This window comes from Oncorhynchus clarkii, chromosome 18 (assembly GCF_045791955.1).
Source record: "Oncorhynchus clarkii lewisi isolate Uvic-CL-2024 chromosome 18, UVic_Ocla_1.0, whole genome shotgun sequence".
NCBI lineage: Eukaryota > Metazoa > Chordata > Actinopteri > Salmoniformes > Salmonidae > Oncorhynchus > Oncorhynchus clarkii.
This window is the reverse complement of record NC_092164.1, coordinates 61,015,795-61,039,514: the sequence shown is the minus strand read 5'-3', so window position 1 is coordinate 61,039,514 and position 23,720 is coordinate 61,015,795. Positions and strand designations below refer to the sequence as shown.

Here is a 23,720-nt window from a genome sequence, read left to right as displayed (position 1 = left end):
GAGTGATGATGTAGACTATGTGTAAATGTAGACTGGATGGAGTGATGATGTAGACTGAGGAGAGTGTAGATATAGACTGAATGGAGTGCTGCTGTAGACAGGATGGAGTGATGATGTAGACAGGAGGGAGTGCTGCTGTAGACAGGATGGAGTGATGATGTAGACTGGATGGAGTGATGATGTAGACAGGATGGAGTGCTGATGTAGACTGGATGGAGTGCTGATGTAGACTGGATGGAGTGCTGATGTAGACAGGATGGAGTGATGATGTAGACAGGGTGGAGTGATGATGTAGACAGGGTGGAGTGATGATGTAGACAGGATGGAGTGATGATGTAGACGGGATGGAGTGATGATGTAGACAGGATGGAGTGATGATGTAGACAGGATGGAGTGCTGCTGTAGACAGGATGGAGTGATGATGTAGACTGAGGAGAGTGTAGATATAGACTGGATGGAGTGCTGCTGTAGACAGGATGGAGTGAGGATGTAGACAGGATGGAGTGATGATGCAGACTGATGTGTAAATGTAGACAGGATGGAGTGATGATGTAGACAGGATGGAGTGATGATGTAGACCGATGTGTAAATGTAGACAGGATGGAGTTCTGCTGTAGACTGAGGAGAGTGTAGATGTAGACTGGATGGAGTGTAGATGTTTCCAGTCTATAGCCTACTTTCCTCTTATAACACATAAATAGATAGAAGGTTTCCGTTAGGATACTGAAGTTGTTACTATTAAGACGAGCACTAGTCTTGGTCTGGTTCCAAAAAATATATTGCTCTTAATTTGCTCCGCTTGTTCTGTAAACGGTTCTGTTTTCTAATTTATCAAGTGGACTGAGGGAATGGTTTTATTTTAGTAACTTGGCAGAATGCCTTGATGCTCAAGAGTGACGAATACAGATTTCAACCTCACTGTACATTAACCAACCAGGCAGATGGATATACAGCACACTGATGGCATCCAGGTTAAGTACAGCGGACATGGTGTATAGTGCAGTACATGGCTGGTTTAAACCTGGGACTTGACCAATCATCACACCTCTACACTGACAGATTCAGTTCAATCACATCAAAATGGTCCTGGTCATTCAGTTTAACAGACACCTCTCTGAAGAGTTGAGGTGAAATCCCAGTTGTTGACGAATCATTATACTGTCAGTACTCATTGATTTCTGAATAGAATAAGATGTAAGCTTTCTTTTATCTCGTTCTGGCAAATACACCAACATACAGGTAGGTCTCTCTGAGGACCAATATAAAGTGTCTAGATATTTTCCTTCACTGAACTACTCCACTGGGAGTAGGTCACAAATGTTGCTGCTGTGATGGCACACTGTGGTATTTCACCCAGTAGATATGGGAGTTTATCAAAATGGGATTTGTTTTCAAATTCTTTGTGGGTCTGTGTAATCTGGGGGAAATATGTGTCTCTAATTTGGTTATATAATTGATAGGAGGTTAGGAAGTGCAGCTCAGTTTCCAACTCATTTTGTGGGCAGTGTGCACATAGCCAGTCTGCCTACGGCGGCCTCTCTCAATAGCAGGGCTATGCTCACTGAGTGTACATAGTCAAAGCTTTCCTTAATTTTGGGTCAGTCACAGTGGTCAGGTATTCTGCAACTGTGTACTCTATGTTTAGGGCCAAATAGCATTCCAGTTTTCTCAGTTTGTTAGTAAATTCTTTCTAATGTGTCAAGTAATGATCTTTTTGTTCTCTCATGATTTGGTTGGGTCTAATTGTGTTGCTGTCCTGGGGCTCTGTGGGGTGTGTTTGAGCCCCAGGACCAGCTTGCTTAGGGGACTCTTCTCCAGGTTAATCTCTCTGTAGGTGATGGCTTTGTTATGGAAGGTTTGGGAATCACTTCCTGTGCATTATTTAGTGTTTTACATTGTACACTGAGGATATTTTTTTCAGAATTCTGTATGCATAGTCTCAATTTGGTGTTTGTCCCATTTGATGAATTATTGATTTGGGAGTGGACCCCAGACCTCACAACCATAAAAGGCAATGGGTTATATAATTGATTAAAATATTTTTGGGGATGTCGAATGATATTCTTTTTTATGGTGTGTAAGGCCCTTCTTGCCTTGTCTCTCAGATTGTTCACAGCTTTGTGGAAGTTACCTGTGGTGTTCATGTTTAGGCCGAGGTATGTATAGTTGTTTGTGTGGTCTAGGGCAACGGTGTCTAGATGGAATTTGTATTTGTAGTCCTGGCAACTGGACCTTTCTTGGAAAACCATTATTTTTGTATTACTGAGATTTACTGTCAGGGCCTAGGTTTGACAGAATCTGTGCAGAAGATCTAGATGCTGCTGTAGGCCCTCCTTGGTTGGGGACAGAGGTACCAGATCATCAGCAACCCCTTCAATTTCTCTCTCTGTCCCCCCCACTCTCATCAGCTTATATGTTATTGCCACACCGGTCCATCTTGGGGCCAGTGTTTTTAAAACAGGAGATTAGCATGTTCCACCACACTGACTTGACACGGGGGCACATGAAGTTTGTTTGAGGCTGGCTCCAGGGTGGTCTATTGTCCTGCTCTGTTTATGTCTTCATAAACCTCCCTCTCACACTGCACTGGCACCTGGCCTCCGAGTGCAGCCGACCCTGCATTCATGGACTCACTCTCTCCCCGTGCCTTCATTTCTACCTAATAGTGGATTTTTATGAGGTGATTGTTAGTTTTGCGAGACAATTAGTTGAATTAATAACGGTAGAATCAAGAAAGTACCCTTTTAAGGGCAAAAGTCTGACAGAATGTTTTATTTTAATTTTGTGTGAAAATACAACTCGTAAAAAAGAAATGACCAGCATGGTATAAACACCACCTGGTGCTGAGCACTCAGGAAGTAGACCACCATCTAAGCCAGTCTATACGTCAAGATGAATAAAGATAAAAAATAAATACCATCTATTTCAAATAAACAGAGGTCTATATAGTGTAGACAATGTTTGCACCATTGTCTCATTAAAAGCTATTGTAACAACACCTCTAGCAGTATTACTGTACTTTGAGAGCTTTGCGATGGACCGGCACTATCCTGTCAGGGTCCACGGGCTAAAAACAAGCCTAAACACTTGTCACAGTGACAAAGCACAGAACGGCAGGCGTATTTCAACTCTCTTTACCCAAAGTGTCTTGGAAACGGGGTATATTAGGATGTACATAGCAGATCCTGAAGTAAGCCTTAACGTGCCCTTTCAGGCGGCTGTAGTCTGGACTACAGCACCTTTGTACCTTCCAGTGGCGTACCAAAAGTATCAAAAGAAAACAGCACCAAAATAAAATATTGACAGAGTCACATTCCTTTATTAAGTGTTTCTGCTTTTCAGATGTATATTCAATGGACATTGTGAGCATATAGACAGAATGCCCCAGCTGGAATCGTAGCCATGACCATGTCATTGCAAACCCCGTGCTCTAGCAGATTGGTCACACAGGAGCCTACATGTCTCCACGGTCTTTCTCTTCACGTAGAGGACTGACCTCAGAGAGGCTGTACAGAGACTTAACATGGTCCTGGTGTTGGTCTTCATTGACAGGCACATTACAGACCTCCTCCAGGGTGATCCTGGGAGTCACCGACGCCTTCAGCCTCTACACCAGGAGAGAGTAATACATTCATATATCTGCCCATCAACACATCCATCCATCCATCCATCCATTCATCCATCCATATAATGGATTAATGTGCATTTACATACAAACCTTACCGCTAAGCAAGTGCCTTTCCTTCCAAGAAGCTCATGCATGGCTCCAAGAGGGATCCAGCCAACGGACAGAAAGATGATGATCCATGCGACACCTTCAGCCCATGCTGGATAGAGATATGTCTTCTCGTAAAGAAGTGGTTTGTGCTGGACCATGGCAGTGACCAATATGGCCTGCAGGTAGAAATTGGTTGGGAAAAGAGTTTACCTTACAGCTGTAGTAGGGTTGGACAGGCTTCCTGTGTAGATTAAGACACCACGCATTTGGTTTTTTATCCCTGGATTGAGATACGTTTTCCTAGTCATATTTGGTGCCGGATCCACGGTGTCTTAATCTAGACAGCCTGTCCGACCCCGGTGCAGCTGTTAGCAAGGATCTTCTGGCTAGGTGAAAAATAGCTAAGGTTGAATACATACGTTTTTGTTAAACAAATATCTTAATCCCAAAGAAAAGTCCACTATAAAAGGGAAGAGACGTACCTGTGCAAAATACATAACCGGGAAACACATTTAAACCCGCAATACAATGCAGCGTGATTTGTATGTATTTATTTAGAGGGTAGATCAGCTTTAATATTGCAGATATATTATGCAATCTATCAATGTAATTGTCTGCATCATTTCTAATCGGCAGGTAGCCTAGTGGTTAGAGTGTTGGACTAGTAACCGAAAGGTTACAAGATCAAATCCCTAAGCTGACAAGGTAAAAATCTGTTGTTCTGGCCCTGAACAAGGCAGTTAACCCACTGTTCCTAGGCCATCATTGAAAATAAGAATTTGTTCTTAACTGACTTGTCTAGTAAAATAAATATATACCCCAATATAAACATGTTTTGTAAATATACACTAGCGGTCAATAGTTTTGGAGCTTTTTCTTTTCTCTATTCTAGAATAATAGTGAAGACATCAACACTATGAAATAACATATGCAATCATGTAGTAACCAAAAAAGTGTTAAATCAAAATGTATTTTATATTTGAGATTCTTCAAGGTAGCTACACTTTGCCTTGATGACAGCTTTGCACACTCTTGGCATTCTCTCAACCAGCTGCCCTGGATAATCAGCAAGCTCTCACAGTCTCAGAAAAGAGAGCGTTTTATCCATGTTTTCCAAATGTCAAACTTCAAAGTTAAGGGTTAAGTTTAGGCACTCATTCTGAATGGTTAAGGTAAGTGTTAAGGTTTGAGATAGAGTTAAAACAAAACAACATTAAGCCAGTGTCCACAAATGAGATCGAACACATAACCTTCTGATCCAGAGTCATGGGAATACTACCACCTGCCACCCCCTTCCACAACCCAAGCCTACTTGATGGTATTAGCGCTCACTGTTGTCCCTAATGTTCGGTTTTCATGGCATTTCCCGACTTCTTCAGGACATGGACAGATGTCAGATTTCGACATCAAACTTGAACGACCTCCCTGGGATAAGGGCCAGGTCACCCACTGCACTGGGTTAGTGCATGAATGAGGATCTTCAAGTAGACTCACCACGATCAACAGCGGAGAGACCACCAACCAGCAGGCCTTAAAGAAGATGTTCGGAGGCTTTCCCAGAATCCTTTTCACCATGATGGAGAGCCGCCATACTCCTACAAATCAGCAGGAAGTGTAAAGCATTTAAGCAATGATCAGAATGATATCTGCTGTTGTATATGAAATCAATCTTTGAAAAGAAAGGTCACATGGCATTTCCATTGGGGACATGTTCAGAAAATACTTCACAAATCTTCTTTGGAAGCAAGAGGCCTTGTTTTGGAGAGAAAAATCGATGAATAATGTCATACATACTTCAGGTCATTATTATTCAGGGTCAGATGAAGCAAACATATACATTCATTGTAGAAAAGAGCACCATATAAGCTCTCATTGGAGCACTTACCAAATATCCAGCTTAGAGCAACGACTTCAAATAAAGAAGTGAACATCAGTGTTATGCCAACAGAATAGTCTAACAGCTGGAAGATGTAGACCCCGCCCTGTAAAGACCAAGACCCAAGGGCACATAGGTTATTTGTTTGAAAAGGATAATGGCACCAAGGTTACACCTCTTGAAACCAGATACACACACGCATGCACACACATACACACATACACACACACTTAAACAGAAATACAAACACACTCACACACCTGAGTAATGCAGGGAAGGCCAAGCAGGAAGGTCAAGAAGCAGAGTAATAGGGTCACCAGCTCTTTATAGTTCAGCATGAGGAGAATCTTTGGGCCAAAGCTGTCCATAACGAAAGTCCCCATGACCTCCACAAGGGCAAACTATACAGACAAAACACACGTTCAACGATACAGACAAAACACATTAAACTATACAGACAAAACACACAAACTATACAGACAAAATACACAAACTATACAGACAAAACACATTCAACTATACAGACAAAACACACATTAAACTACACAGACAAAACACACATTAAACTATACAGACAAAAACACACGTTCAACGATACAGACAAAACACATTAAACTATACAGACAAAACACACAAACTATACAGACAAAATACACAAACTATACAGACAAAACACATTAAACTATACAGACAAAACACACATTAAACTACACAGACAAAACACACATTAAACTATACAGACAAAACACACATAAAAAAATATAACGACAAAACACACAAACTATACAGACAAAATACACAAACTATACAGACAAAACACATTAAACTATACAGACAAAACACACATTAAACTACACAGACAAAACACACATTAAACTATACAGACAAAACACACATTAAAAAATATAAAGACAAAACACACAAACTATACAGACAAAACACACAAACTATACAGACAAAACACACAAACTATACAGACAAAACACACATTAAACTGTACAGACAAAACACACAAACTATACAGACAAAACACACATTAAAAAATATAAAGACAAAACACACAAACTATACAGACAAAACACACATTAAACTATAAAGACAAGACAAACAGTAAACTATACTGGCTATATATATATATATATATACTATTACTGAAAACACATATATATATATATATATGTGTGTGTGTATGTGTGTGTGTAAGTGTAAGTGTAAGTGTCAGTGTACTTGTGTGCATGTGTGTGGGTGTGTGTGCTCAGTGTGTTTCTGTGCTACCAAACCTGACTATCCAGGCCGAGACACATCAGCATGAGGAAGAAGAGGAAGGCCCAGAGCTGAGAGACAGGCATGGTGCTGAAGATCTCTGGGTAAACCACAAATGCCAAACCAGGTCCTGGATAAACACACACACACACACACACACACACACACACACACACACACACACACACACACACACACACACACACACACACACACACACACACACACACACACACACACACACACACAATACACAACATAGTGTCACTGTGTCTATGACCATGACATGTTCTTTACATGTGTTTTCAGTAATAGTGTGACAGTTCAGGCAAGAACACATTCTAGGCCAGGTATGGCAGTTGCATCATTAAATTACTTCACACTACATCTTGACTGGCTGCATCACCGCTTGGTATGGCAACTGCTCAGCATCCGACCGTAAAGGCACAACAGAGGGTAGTGCATACGGCCCAAAACTGGGGCCAAGCTTCCTACCATCCAGGACCTCTATGCCCAGCGGTGTCAGAGGAAGGCTCTAAAAATTGTCAATTTGCCACTCAAGTCACAGTCTGTTCTCTCTGCTACTGCATGGCAAGCAGTACCGGAGCGCCAGGTCTGGGTCCAAAAGGCTCCTGAACAGCTTCCAACCTAAAGTCATAAGACTGCTAAACAGTTAATTAAATGGCTACCCAGACTTTCTGATTTTCACACCTCACATACATGTACATAGTATTTCAATCAATCACCTAACCAAACCCAATTATTACCTTGAAGACGGTGCCGGAGAAGATGGCTGATATTCTACGTGCTCCTAACTGATCGTGTTCTTATATTAATATTTTTACCTTGTTTGTAACTTATTTTTTAAACTTATTTTGAAGATAATGTTTCTGCTATCGTCTCTTATGACCTAAAATAACTTCTGGACATCAGAACAGCGATTACTCACCACCAACTGGCAGAAGCCTTTTTTTCCTATAACGAGTCTGACGAGCCCGACTTGAACGACATTCTGCTTTCCCGGGAACAGGCCGAAAATCACGTCATTTGTGTGAAGAGACGACGGAGAAAAAGAGGACGGAGTAAACCCCCCCTGCCTTCTGTTCTACTAGCTAACGTGCAATAATTGGAAAATAAAATCGACGACCTACGAGGAAGATTAAACTACCAACGGGACATTAAAAACTGTAATATCTTATGCTTCACGGAGTTGTGGCTGAACGACGACATTATCAACATACAGCTGGCTGGTTATGCGCTGTGTCGACAGGATAGAACAGCGGCATCTGGTAAGACGAGGGGCGGCGGACAATGTATTTTTGTAAATAATAGCTGGTGCATGATATCTAAGGTCTAAAGTCTCAAGGTTTTGTTCGCCTGAGGTAGAGTATCTCATGATAAGCTGTAGACCACACAATTTACCTAGAGAGTTTGCAAATGTATTTTTCGTAGCTGTCTACATACCACACAGACCGATGCTGGCACTAAGACCGCACTCAATGAGCTGTATTCTGCCATAAGCAAACAGGAAATGCTCATCCAGAGGCGGCGCTCCCAGTGGCCAGGGACTTTAATGCTGGGAAACTTAAATCTGTTTTACCAAATGTCTATCAGCATGTTAAATGTGCAAAACCATAGACCAGCTTTACTCCACACACAGAGACATGTACAAAGCTCTCCCTCACCCTCCATTTGACTATTCTGACCATAATTATATCCCCCTGATTCCTGCTTACAAGCACAAATAAAGCAGGAAGCACCAGTGACTCGGTCAATAAAAAAGTGGTCAGATGAAGCAGATGCTAAGCTACAGGACTGTTTTGCTAGCACAGACTGGAATATATCTGGGATTCTTCCTATGGCATTGATGAGTACACCACATCAGTCATTGGCTTCATCAATAAGTGCATCAATGACGTTGTCCCCACAGTGACCGTACGTACATACCCCAACCAGAAGCCATGGATTACAGGCAACATCCGCATCAAGCTAAACGCTAGAGCTGCCACTTTCAAGGAGCGGGACTCTAACCTGGAAGCTTATAAGAAATCCTGCTATGCCCTCCGATGAACCATCAAACATGCAAAGTGTAAATACAGGACTAAGAGCGAATCATACTACACCTGCTCTGACGCTCGTCGGATGTGGCAGGGCTTGCAAACCATCACAGACTACAAACGGAAGCACAGCCGAGAGCTGCCCAGTGACACAAGCCTACCAGATGAGCTAAACTACTTCTATGCTCACTTCGAGGCAAATAACACTAAAACATGCATTAAGAGCACCAGCTGTTCTGGACGACTGTGTGATCACGCTCTCCGCAGCCGATGTGAGTAAGACCTTTTAACAGGTCAACATTCACAAGGCCGGAGGGCAAGATGGATTACCAGGACGTGTACTCCGAGCATGCGCTGACCAACTGGCAAGTGCCTTAAATGACATTTTCAACCTCTCCCTTTCCAATAATACCAACATGTTTTAAGCAGACCCTGTGCTGTGCCCAAGAACACTAAGGTAACCTACCTAAATGACTACCGACCCGTAGCACTCACATCTGTAGCCATGAAGTGCTTTGAAAGGGTGGTCATGGCTCACATCAACACCATTACCCCAGAAATCCTACACCCACTCTAATTTGATTACCGTTCAGCAGATCCACAGATCCACACTGCCCTTTCCCACCAGGACAAAAGGAACACCTACGTGAGAATGACTACAGCTTAGCTTTCAACATCATAGTGCCCTCAAAGCTCATCAATAAGCTAAGGACCTTGGGACTATACACCTCCCTCTGCAACTGGATCCTGGACTTCCTGACGGGCCGCCCCCAGGTGGTAAGGGTAAGAAACAACACATCCGCCATGCTGATCCTCAACACAGGGGCGCCTCAGGGGTGTGTGTTCAGCCCCCTCCTGTACTCCCTGTTCAATCATGACTGCACGGCCAGGCAGGACTCCAACACGATCATTAAAGCAACATGATGAAGACAAAGGAGATGATTGTGGACTACAGGAAAAGGAGGCCTGAGCACGCCCCCATTTTCATCGACGGGGCTTCAGTGGAACAGGTTGAGAGCTTCAAGTTCCTTGCTGTCCACATCACCAACAAACTAACATGGTCCAAGCACACCATGACAGTCATGAAGAGGGAACGACAAAACATATTCCCCCGCAGGAGACTGAAAAGATTTGGCATGGGTCCTCAGATCCTCAAAAGGTTCTACAGCTGCACCTTTGAGAGCATCCCGACCGGTTGCATCACTGTCTGTTATGACAACTGCTCGGCCTACGACCGCAAGGCACTGTAGAGGGTAGTGCGTACGGCCCAATACATCACTGGGGCCAAGCCTCCTGCCATCCAGGACCTCTATACCAGGTGGTGTTAGAGGAAGGCCCTAAAAAGATTCCAGCCACCCTAGTCATAGACTGTTCTCTCTGATACCTCACAGCCAGCGGTACCGGAGCGCCAACTCTAGGTCCAAGAGGCTTCTAAAGAGCTTCTACCCCCAAGCCAGTAGACTCCTGAACATCTAATCAAATGGCTACCCAGACAATTTGCACTGCCTCCCCCCCACACTATTTTACATCTCTGCTACTCTCTGTTATTATCTATGCATAGTCACTTCAATAACTCTACCTACATGTACACTACCGTTCAAAAGTTTAGGGTCACTTAGAAATGACCTTGTTTTTGAAAGAAAAGCACAGTGAAGAGGTAACTCCAGGATGCTGGTCTTCTAGACAGAGTTGCAAAGAAAAAGCCATATCTCAGATTAGCCAATAAAAATAAAATATTAAGATGGTCAAAAGAACACAGACACTGGACAGAGGAACTCTGCCTAGAAGGCCAGCATCCCGGATTTGCCTCTTCGTTGTTGACATTGAGACTGGTGTTTTGCGGGTACTATTTAATGAAGCTGCCAGTTGAGGACTTGTGAGGTGTCTGTTTCTCCAACTAGACACTCTGATGTACTTGTTCTATTCCGTTTTTTGGGCAATTTCTTGCATGTAATAGCCTTCATTTCTCAGATCAAGAATAGACTGGTGAGTTTCAGAAGAAAGGTCTTTGTTTCTGGCCATTTTGAGCCTGTAATCGAACCTACAAATGCTAGTGCTCCAGATACTCAACTAGTCTAAAGAAGTCCGATTTTATTGCTTCTTTAATCAGCACAAAAGTTTTCAGCTGTGCTAACATAATTGCAAAAGGGTTTTCTAATGATCAATTAGCCTTTTAAAATGATAAACTTGGATTAGCTAACACAACGTGCCATTGGAACACAGGAGTGATGATTGCTGATAATGGGCCTCTGTACGCCTATGTAGATATTCCATTAAAAATCAGCCATTTCCAGTACTCCTTGTATATAGTCTCGTTTATGTTATTTTATTGTGTAATTATTTAATTTTTATCTATTTGTTAATTTTCTTACTTTTTAACTGCATTGTTGGGAAAGGACTTGTAAGTAAGCATTTCACGGTAAAGTCTACACTTGTTGTATTTGGCGCATGTGACAATTAAAATGTGATTTGATTTGACTGTTTATTAGATGTACTTTAGAACCTGTTCATTCTTATTATTATTATTATTTGCCTTCTGCTGCCACCTGTAGGGCCAAACCTATAAAAGCTACCAACACCAAAACAACTTTGAAACGTCCAGGCTGAACGTCTGCAGTTTGATTAAAAAAAATGAAATTATTTTCCAATCGTTTCATTATGAATAGAACTGTTATTTGTTTGTTCCGTTCAACTGTTCCGACCAGCAAAATAAAATTCGGTCAAAGATTTTCAGCTGGCACGAAGACACTGGAAGAAGTTTCTGATTGACAGAGGGACGGCTCTGATGTACAACAGCAAAAAAATTCTCAGAGCGTAAATTAAAGTTTGAACCGGTTCTCACGCTTTTAAGATAACAGTTCTGTTTCCAGAACAGTATAGATCAGTTGTGTTCCCGCTTCTGATTCTGTTCATTGTTGTTATTTTCTGGTTTTCTTTTCTGTTCCCTGAACTGGTTACAACCCCTGGATACTACTAAATACTTTTCACCCTACAACCATATTTTCATCAATTCCAATGCATTTCAATGGCCTTAGACTTGAATGGGAAAGATTCCAGTCGTAATTAGTCTTCCTACCGTTGAAGCTCGAAACGCCATTCAAACTTTAAAATGTGCAGACCGGCCTGGAATAGGTTGCTTGTATACAGCTTTTTTTTAATAGAATTTATACTTTTTGTCCAATGCTCTTGAACCGTTAAAGCTACCAACACCAAAACAACTTTAAAACGTGCGGGCTGACACTGGCGCTTGAAAAATACATGTAATACCACATACTTGTTTACACTCCAAACATATTTGTATAAATCCTAATGCATTTCAATGGCCATAAACTGGAATGGGGAAAACCCTATTACTCCCATTACTACTGCTGTCTCTACCTCTACTGTTACTATTTCAAAACCAGAAATACTTCAAGACTACCAACCACCCCATATTTACTTCAAGGCTAGCAGGCACACCACATTTACTTCAGACTAGCAAGCACACCACATTTACTTCAGACTAGCAAGCACACCACATTTACTTCAGACTAGCAAGCACACCACATTTACTTCAGACTAGCAACACATAACATTTACTTCAGACTAGCAACACATCACATTTACTTCAGACTAGCAACACATCACATTTACTTCAGACTAGCAAACACATCACATTTACTTCAGACTAACAAGCAGACTAGCAACACACAACATTTACTTCATACTAACAAGCAGACTAGCAACACACCACATTTACTTCAGACTAACAAGCAGACTAGCAACATACCACATTTACTTCAGACTAGCAAGCAGACTAGCAACACACCACATTTACTTCATACTAACAAGCAGACTAGCAACACATCACATTTACTTCAGACTAACAAGCAGACTAGCAACACACCACATTTACTTCATACTAACAAGCAGACTAGCAACACACCACATTTACTTCAGACTAACAAGCAGACTAGCAACATACCACATTTACTTCAGACTAGCAACACACCACATTTACTTCAGACTAACAAGCAGACTAGCAACACACCACATTTACTTCAGACTAACAAGCAGACTAGCAACACATCACATTTACTTCAGACTAGCAAGCACATCACATTTACTTCAGACAAGCAACACATCACATTTACTTCAGACTAACAAGCACACCACATTTACTTCAGACTAGCAACACATCACATTTACTTCAGACTAGCAAGCACTAGTGAGAAATGGTGAGGCCCCCCACCAATCCAGAGGACTGGGTGATCTCTGTCTCCGAGGCCGACGTGAGTAAGGTCTTTAATCAGGTAAACACTTGCAAAGCCGTGGGGGCAGATGGTATTCCAGTATACCAGGCATATTCACTGTAATTTTAAACCTCTCCTTGTCCCAGTCTGTAATCCTCACGTCTTTAACTGACCACCATCATTCCTGTTCCTAAGAACTCTAACATCGTACCCAAACCGGACGCGATCGTGCGCCATCGTGGCCAAATAGATTTTGTCCCCGCGCACACAAACGTGATCACGACAGAGCGTTGGACTAGTAACCAAAAGGTTGCAAGTTCATATCCCCGAGCTGACAAGGTACAAATCTGTCGTTCTGCCCCTGAACAGGCAGTAAACCCACTGTCCCTAGGCCGTCATTGAAAATAAGAATTTGTTCTTAACTGACTTGCCTAGTTAAATAAAGATTAAATAAATAAAAATAAATAAAAATTAGCTCCGGTCAAGGATGTTACGTGAAGATTGCTGATGCTGAGCATTCTTCAACAAAACAAGCAAAAGGACAATATAGGAATAAGGGGGAATCATGCTACACAGGCTCCGACTCCCACCACATGTGGCAAGGGCTACAGTCCATTACGGATTACAAAGGAAGACCCAGCCATGTTCTGCCCAATGATGCCTCTCTACCAGATGAACTCAATACATTTTATGCACGCTTCGACAATAACAACACCGTGCCGGGTGTGAGGGCCCCCACCAACCCAGAGGACTGGGTGATCTCTGTCTCCGAGGCCGACGTGAGTAAGGTCTTTAATCAGGTAAACACTCGCAAGGCCGTGGGGGCAGATGGTATTCCAGTATTCCAGGCATGTTCACTGTCATTTTCAACCTCTCCTTGTCCCAGTCTGTAATCCTCACGTTTTTAACTGACCACCATCATTCCTGTTCCTAAGAACTCTAACACCGTACCCAAACCGGACGCGCTTGTGCGCCATCGTGGCCAAATTGATTTTGTCCCCCCACACCAAACATGATCACGACATGCAGGTTGAAATATCAAAACAAACTCTGAACCATATTAATTTGTGGACAGGTCGAAAAGCATTAAACATTTATGGCAATTTAGCTAGCTTGCTTGCTGTTGCTAGATCATTTGTCCTGTGATATAAACGTTGACTTGTTATTTTACCTGAAATGCACAAGGTCCTCTAATCCGACAATTAATCCCACACATAAAACGGTCAACCGAATCGTTTCTAGTCATCTCTCCTCCTTCCAGGCTTTTTCTTCTTTGGACTTTATATGGTGATTAGCATCTAACTTTCATAGTATTACCACGACGACCGACGAACTCAGTTCGTCTTTCAATCATCAATGTGGGTATAACCAATTAGAGATGGCATGTGGGTATCTGCTTCTATAAACCAATGAGGAGATGGGAGAGACAGGACTTGCACAGCGTTCAGCGTCACAAATAGAACTGACTTCTATTTTTGCGCTTGGCAACGCAGTTGGTCGTTGACGTGCGCAAGTAGTGTGGGTGCAACATTTGAATAACAAGTATGTGTACATTTATTTTGCAACTCTTGGGCACGTAACACAAGCGGTGTGGTCAGCATGTAAGGCTTCATTCCACAACGACTACCGCCCTGTAGCAGTCACATCTGTAATCATGAAGTGCTTTGAAAGGCTGGTTATGGCACACACCCTAGACCCACATCCTAGACCCACTCCAATTTGCATACCACCCCAACAGATACATAGACGATGCAAACTCAATTGCACTCCACACTGCCCTCACCCACCTAGATAAGAGGAATACCTATGTGAGAATACTGTTCATTGATTACAGCTCAGCGTTCAACACCATTGTCCCCTCCAAGCTCGTCACCAAGTTTAGGGCCCTGGGACTAAACACCCCCCTCTGCAACTGGATCCTAGACTTCCTGACAGGCCGACCCCAGGTGTGTGAGGGTAGGCAACATCACCTCAGCCCCCACCTGTAATCCCTGTTCACCCACGACTGCGTGGCCATGCACGACTCCAACACTATCATCAGTTTTGCTGACGACACGCCGGTGGTAGGCCTGATCACCAACAATGAGACAGCCTACAAGGTGGAGGTCAGTGACCTGGCAGTGTGGTGCCAGGATAACAACCTCTCCTTCAACCTCAGTAAGACCAAGGAGCTGGTCATGGACTACCGGACATGGGGGGGCACGCCCCCATCCACATAGACGAGGCTGCATTGGAGCAGGTCGAGAGCCCTAGGGATTTACTAATGATTTAACATGGTCCACACACAGGTGGACAGTCGTAAAAAGGGTGCAACCGCGCCTCTTACCCCTCAGGAGGTTGAAAAGGTTTGGCATGGGCCCTCAAATCCTCAAACATTTCTACAGCTGCACCATTGAGAGCACCTTGACTGGCTGAATCACTGCTTGGTATGGCATCCGCACCACTCTCGATCGCATGGCGCTACAGAGGGTGGTGCAGACCGCCCAGCTCCCTGCCATCCAGGTCTTGTATATCAGGCGGTGTGAAAGGAAGGTCCGTAAAATGATTAAAGACTCCAGCCACCCAAGCCATAGGCCATTCTCTGTACTTCTGCACAACAAGTGGTACCGGTGCATCAAGTCTGACATCAACAGGCCTCTGAACAGCTTCTATCCCCAAGCCATAACACTGCTAAATGAATAGCTAACAAAATGGCTACACAGACTGTCTGAGTTGACCCTCTGGTTTAATTTTAATTATTGCCCTGTCTCTATGCACACTCACAGGACACTCACGCACACTGACTCTCCAATACACACACACACACACACACACACACACACATTCACAGGACACTCACGCACACTGACTCTCCAACACACACACACACACACACACACACGCACACTAAATTTGCTCACACATAACATGCACACACATTTAAACGGACTCTACACAAATGCACACACACACTCACATACATTCATCATAGATGTTGCTGCTACTCTGTTAATCATATATCCTATATCCCTCTATCACTCCAGTATCCCTACACATTGTAAACATGGTTTTAGAACTGACCCTGTATATTGCTTCTTACTTTCTCGTGTTCTTCTTATTCCTCGTGTGTTTTTGTTTGACCCTGTTCTTTTTAGTAATACATTGACATTGATTACTGCATTGTTGGGATTAGAGCTAGCAAGCAAGGCATTTCACTGTACTTGTGTACGTGACATTAAAACTTGAAAAATAGCTAAGTCCTCCTGAACAGTACCTCCAACAGCCAGTAACGCCCTGGACCAGAGCTAAGTCCTCCTGAACAGTACCTCCAACATCCAGTAACGCCCTGGACCAGAGCTAAGTCCTCCTGAACAGTACCTCCAACAGCCAGTAACGCCCTGGACTAGAGCTAAGTCCTCCTGAACAGTACCTCCAACAGCCAGTAACGCCCTGGACTAGAGCTAAGTCCTCCTGAACAGTACCTCCAACAGCCAGTAACGCCCTGGATCAGAGCTAAGTCCTCCTGAACAGTACCTTCAACAGCCAGTTGCTCCACTTGGAGGTGGCGCACATGTGCCATGTAGCCGATGCCAGAGAACATGACGAAGCCAGCAAAAATACTGGTGGCAGAGTTCGCCAAAGTGACAATCATTGCATCCCTGCCGCACACAAAAGATAATGATGAGTTCATTGTTTATGATTATGAAGTATATATTGTTTTTGCATCATTCAGATGAAATCCATAGTTCTGTGGAAGTGCAACACTAGCACCACACCAGAAAGTCAGTTTGTATGGGGCCAAATACTGTAAATCTGTGTGTTTGTTAGCAATGGCAGTACAATGTGCAAAATGTCACACGTAAACAAACACAAAAGCTTTCTATAGACTACCTGAGGATGTTATTGTTGACCTTGTTGTGGCTGGCCATAGACAGTCAGCAGCCAAATCCAATGCCTATTGAGTAGAAGATCTGAGCAGTAGCATCAATCCATACCTGTGAAAAAGATCACCTTATTGTCCATTAACTTGCAGAGAATGGACATTTGTCTTTATGCTTATGCCCCCTGAGACACACACACATGGGAAGCAATGGGCCAGCCCCAGTGCAGTGCCCCAGGAGCTAGTTGTAACAACAGTATAGAAGCAAACGCTTGACAGTTACTTTTTTACAACAGGAGCTGGTTAAACATTGTTTTCTCTAGACAAATAAAAACACCACTGCCTGGAAGCATGAAACAATGAGCGGGCATTCCTGAGGTCAAACTGTCCTTTAACACTTCCCACATAATGACTCAAACATGGGTAGGTACAGTGTTATAGACTGACAAAGTAATTATTTTATGGGAGCAAGACCTGCAAACTGACTAAGAAAATCAGTGTAGGGGAACCTAACCAAGACCATCACAATGAGTATCACAACGTGTCTATGTCATTAATTCATGAATAAGATCACTTCTTCAAGTCGAAGTCACTTCTTCAAGTCGAAGTCAAGTCAAAGTTTATAAGTGCTTTGACCCACTCACGTGTATCTCTCCCAGTTTGTTCCATTTGGGTGTCAGGAAGAACAAGATGCCATCCAGGGCTCCTGGTAGTCGGATATTGTTGAACAGAAGAGCCAGAAGGACCACATATGGAAACAGTGCTGTGAAGTACACCACCTGTGGATGGTACACACACACACACGCACGCACGCACACACGCACACACACGCATGCACGCATGCGCACGCGCACGCACGCGCACACACACATACACACACACACACACACACACACACCCACACACGCACGCACGCACACACACACGCACGCACGCACACACGCACGCACGCACACACACACACACACACACACACATGTTGAGTGTGTGGAGTGATTCGAGTGTCACACCACAACAGTTCTCCCGACACTCATCATTAGTAGAGCAGAATCACTTTGATGAAGTGCTCTGTTGGGTATCCAATGTAACAATGGTCAGGAGGGATGGACAACTTTGCCAGTGGATCTGATCCCCTTGAAGACACAGAAGAATAGGATGGCCCAGATCAGCAGGAGAATTCCAACCAGTTCCCATCGCAGGTGGCCCACAGTCTCAATCCCCTCAGTGATTTCCAGGAGCCTATGGCTAAACACACGTCAGTATTTAAATGTAATGATGCTACATTCTTGGTGAATAAAAACAACTAGTGTGTTGTGAATTTGGTTAAACCAACATCACAGCTTGAAGTAACATTGAATGAGAACGGTTAAAATGTTACTGTAATGTAAAACCTACTCAAAGAATTGTTTAGTGGCAGACTGCAGGTGTGTGGTGGTGTTTTCCATGAAGCTGGAACAGTTCTCTGGAATGTTCCAGGTGGCATTACAGAGCTGCCATGGCAACGGGGCTGTGAAGGAGTGGAAGAGGTAGTACAGAACCCAGGTCAGGACTGTGTTGTTGTAGGAGGCCACGATGAAGGACAGCATCACCATAGCCACACCCACACCTGGAGATCAACAACAACAAACATGGAATAAACATAGCATAGGTTAAAGGTCAAATAAAATAAAGAATGATACAGGCTCTAGTATTCTGTTGCTTGTGGTCTCTCTTGATATAAAACTGACTTCATATTACTGGTCAATTATATCTTGTAATGTACAATCTTCCCTTTTTTGTGGCAAAAGTTATCCCACCTTTCATTAGAGGACAGATGTCGATGAATGCCTCAACAGGTCCTCTTTTTGTGTACTGCCCCACTGTAAACTCCATGAACACCAGCGGGATGGCACACAGACACATCATGGTGAGATAGGGAATGAGGAATGCACCTGAGGAGAGGAGATGGTAATTATATGTATAAATCAATGGTAAAACATTTAATCGAATAATAGTGTATTAAAACTATTATAAGAGCTCCCATGTTGTACTCCAAAACATCATTTTCTATGAACTTACCTCCGCCATCGCTGAAGCAGACGTATGGAAAGCGCCACACATTTCCAATTCCGACTGCATAGCCTACTGAAGAAAGGATGAACTCTGCACGATTGGCCCATGTCTCTCTTTCTTTTGGTAGTCTGTCCATCGTCTGAGAAAGGTTTGACCCCAACAACCAACAGAGACTCCTGTCCACAGATTTATAATATTTTCATCTTTCGCCAAAAATGTATGATTTACAGGAAAATGTGTTGGAAAGCGGAGAGGGATGTCTTCCATTTTCTGCGAAAAAAAAAATGATAACAAAAAAATGAATGATTTACAGAAGATTAACTGGCGACTAGAAAATACAAATGTGGCCATGCCTAGAATGGTCATTCATAGATTGATTCTGATTTTGATGTTGTCACAAAGTTTTGAAGTTGCCTCATGACTACATGCTCTAAGTCATGCCTTGTGTTTGCGTTGGGACAGACTGTAAATTCAAGTTTAACAGACTGTTTACACTCCAACTGGACTGACCCAAGGACTTTGCCTACCTTCTATGCAAATGTGTAAACCGGCTAAAACAAACCGGAATAAAAACACATACTACATGGATATATGAATTAGAATCTCTATAAACATTACAAGCTCAAGGGCTTAGTCTTCTCAACAACGTACGTCATTAGAATATACCGTACATTACAGACTTTAAACCTGATTAAGGTTTAGGTAATACAAAAATATCACCAGTACAATATGACGAGATTCAGACACTCAGTACTGCAAGGCACTTAGAGAGATGAAAGATGAGAATCCTGATCTCCGTTCCAAATGGCACACTATTCCCTACGTAGTGCACTATTTTCGACTATGACCCTATGGGCCCTGGTCAAAAGTAGTGCATTATAAAGGAAATAGGGAACCATTTGGATTGCAAACTGGGTTATTTCTCCCCTCTTTTGGCTTTCTGTCTGGCGTTACATTAAGCAGAGTCCTATTGACAGTGACTTATTAAATGCTATGTGCTTCAAAAGCATCCGTCTCACTCCCCGGACACCCTGTACTCGTCCTGGTCTGACCAGGTAAAAACAACATCCTGGTGGTTAATCATAGAGAATGAGAGAAGCGAAGGGTTTCCCCCCGTTTCTCTGCCGTTATTAATAAAAGAAGCACCGGTGGCTGCAAAGTTTAGTTTAGTAGAAAAGAGAGAGGAAGGTTCCTCTCCTGTTTCATAGCCATACTGTTTACAGTCCTGTTTCATAGCCATAATGTTTACTGTCCTGTTTCATAGCCATACTGTTTACAGTCCTGTTTCATAGCCATAATGTTTACTGTCCTGTTTCATAGCCATAATGTTTACTGTCCTGTTTCATAGCCATAATGTTTACAGTCCTGTTTTATAGCCATAATGTTTACTGTCCTGTTTTATAGCCATAATGTTTACAGTCCTGTTTTATAGCCATAATGTTTACTGTACTGTTTCATAGCCATAATGTTTACAGTTCTGTTTCATAGCCATAATGTTTACTGTCCTGTTTCATAGCCATAATGTTTACAGTCCTGTTTTATAGCCATAATGTTTACTGTCCTGTTTCATAGGCATAATGTTTACTGTCCTACGACAGTGCCTTGGTTTATACACTAGACCAGTGGTTCTCAACTGGTTTATACACTAGACCAGTGGTTCTCAACTGGTTTATACACTAGACCAGTGGTTCTCAACTGGTTTATACACTAGACCAGAGGTTCTCAACTGGTTTATACACTAGACCAGGGGTTCTCAACTGGTTTATACACTAGACCAGTGGTTCTCAACTGGTTTATAAACTAGACCAGTGGTTCTCAACTGGTGCGGTATGCAAATTGGAGTGGATCTAGGTTTTCTGGGATAACGGTGTTAATGTGAGCCATGACCAGCTTTTCAAAACACTTCATGGCTACCGACGTGAGTGCTACAGGTCGGTAGTCATTTAGGCAGGTTACCTTAGTATTCTTGGGCACAGGGACAATGGTAGACTGCTTGAAACATGTTGGTATTACAGACTCAGACAGGGAGAGGTTGAAAATGTCAGCGAAGACACTTGCCAGTTGGTCAGCGCATGCTCGGAGTACACGTCCTGGTAATCCATCTGGCCCTGCGGCCTTGTGAATGATGACCTGTTGAAAGGTCTTACTCACATCGGCTGCGGAGAGCGTGATCACACAGTCATCCAGAACAGCTGATTCTCTCATGCATGTTTCAGTGTTTCTTGCCTCAAAGCGGGCATATAAGTTATTTAGCTCGTTTGGTGGGCTCATGTCACTGGGCAGCTCTCGGCTGCGCTTCCCTTTGTAGTCTGTAATAGTTTGCAGGCCCTGCCACATCCTACGAGCGTCAGAGCTGGTGTCGTACGATTCAATTTTATTCCTGTATTGACGCATTGCTTGTTTGATGGTTCGTCAGAGGGCATTGCGGGATTTCTTATAAGCTTCCGGGTTAGAGTCCCGCTCCTTGAATGCGGAAGCTCTACCCTTTAGCTCAGTGAGGATGTTGCCTGTGGCATCCATGGCTTCTGGTTGGGGTATATATGTACGGTCACTGTGGGGACGACGTCCTCGATGCACTTATTGAGGAAGCCAGTGACTGATGTGGTGTACTCATCAAAGCCATCGGAAGAATCCCGGAACATGTTCCAGTCTGTGATAGTAAAACAGTCCTGTAGTTTAGCATGTGCTTCATCTGACCACTTTTTTATAGACTGAGTCACTGGTGCTTCCTGCTTTAATTTGTGCTTGTAAGCAAGAATCAGGAGGATAGAATTATGGTCAGATTTGCCAAATGGAGGGTGAGGGAGAGCTTTGTAACCGTCTCTGTGTGTGGAGTAAAGATTTAAGTTTCCTTGCATTAACGTCCCGGCCACTAGGAGCGCCGACCTCTGGATGAGCGTTTTCCTGTTTGCTTATGGCGGTATACATCTCATTGAGTGCAGTCTTAGTGCCAGCATCGGCCTGTGGGATATGTAGACAGCTACGAAAAATACAGGTGAAAACTCTCTAGGTATCATGCTTATCATAAGATGCTCCACCAGAGGCAAGCAAAACCTTGACACTTCCTTAGATATCATGCACCAGCTGTTGTTTACATATATGCATGGGCCCCCCTCCTCGTGTGTTACCAGATGCTGCTGGTAATACACTTTATCATGCCAATAAGGTGTATAACCTGCCAGCTGTGTGTTCTTAATGTTGTCGTTCAGCCACGACTCAGTGAAACACAGGATATTACAGTTTTTAATGTCCTGTTGGTAGGATATACGTGCTTTCAGTTCGTCCCATTTATTTTCCAAAGATTGAACGTTAGCTAGCAGGACAGAAGGCAACGGCAGATTAGCCACTCATCTCCTAATCCTCACAAGGCACCCTGATTTCTTTTCGCGAAATCTCCTTTTCCTTCTCCAGTGAATGCCGGGGATCTGGGCCTGGTCGGGTGTCTGTAGTATATTCCTCCCGTCCGACTCATTGAAGAAAAACTCTTTGTCTAATCTGAGGTGAGTAATCGCAGTTCTGAAGTTATTTTCGGTCATAAGAGACGGTAGCAGCAACATTATGCACAAAACAAGTTACGAACAAGGCAAAAAAACAAACAAAATAGCTTGGTTGGTTAAGAGCCGATAAGATGGCAGCCATCACCTCTGGCGCCATCATGAAATCTCAACTGGTTTAAACACGAGTAGAGTGGTTCTCAACTGGTTTATACACTAGTTCTCAACTGATTTTGCCTCGGGACCCAAATTGAACCAGGTTGTTTCATTCGCGACCCATTGGATAATGGCGCCGGAGGGGATGGCTGTTGTTTTACCGGTTCCTAACCAACTGTTCTATTTTGTCATTTTTATCCCACATTTATTTTGTACATAATGTTGCTGCTACCGTCTCTTATGACTGAAAAGAGCTTCTGGATATCAGAACAGCGATTACTCAGATTTTCTCTTGAATGAGTCCGACGAGAAGGATATACTGCATCCCCGAGAACAGGCCCAAACCCCGTCACTCGTCACACACTGAAGATGGAAATACAGGGTGCGGAGATCGGGGTACCTTGTGAGAATTTGTCGACAAGAGGGTAACCTGCCTCTACCATCCGTTCTATTGGCCAACGTGCAATCACTAGAAACTGAATCATCTCCGTTCCATCCTATCAACGGGACATAAAAAACTGTAATATCTTATGTTTCACCAAGTCATGGCTGAACGACGACATAGATAATATAGAGTTGGCTGGGGTTTCCGTGCATCAGCAGGACAGAACAGCTATGCCTGGTAAGACGAGGGGTGGGTGTGTTTGTCTATTTGTCAATAACAGCTGGTGCACAATGTCTAATATTAAAGAAGTCGCAAGGTATTGCTCGCCTGAGGTAGAGTACCTCATGATAAGCTGTAGACCACATTATCTCCCAAGAGGGTTTTCATCTATATTATTCGTAGCTGTCTATTTACCACCACAAACCGACGCTGGCACTAAGACCACACTCAACCAGCTGTATAAGGCCATAAACAAACAACAAAATGTTCATCCAGAAGCGGCGCTCCTAGTGGCCAGGGACATTAATGCAGGCACATTTAAATCTGTTTTAACTAATTTCTACCAGCATGTCACGTGCAACCATTGGGGGAAAAAACTCTACACCACCTTTACTCCACACACAGAGAA

At 43.2% G+C, this 23,720-nt stretch overlaps 1 pseudogene; it reads right to left on the bottom strand.

Moving 5' to 3' along the window:
- Positions 1-3,394: 3,394 nt before the first annotated feature.
- LOC139372753 (sodium- and chloride-dependent betaine transporter-like) lies at positions 3,395-19,195 on the bottom strand (annotated as a pseudogene).
- Between the last annotated feature and the right edge of the window lie 4,525 nt (positions 19,196-23,720).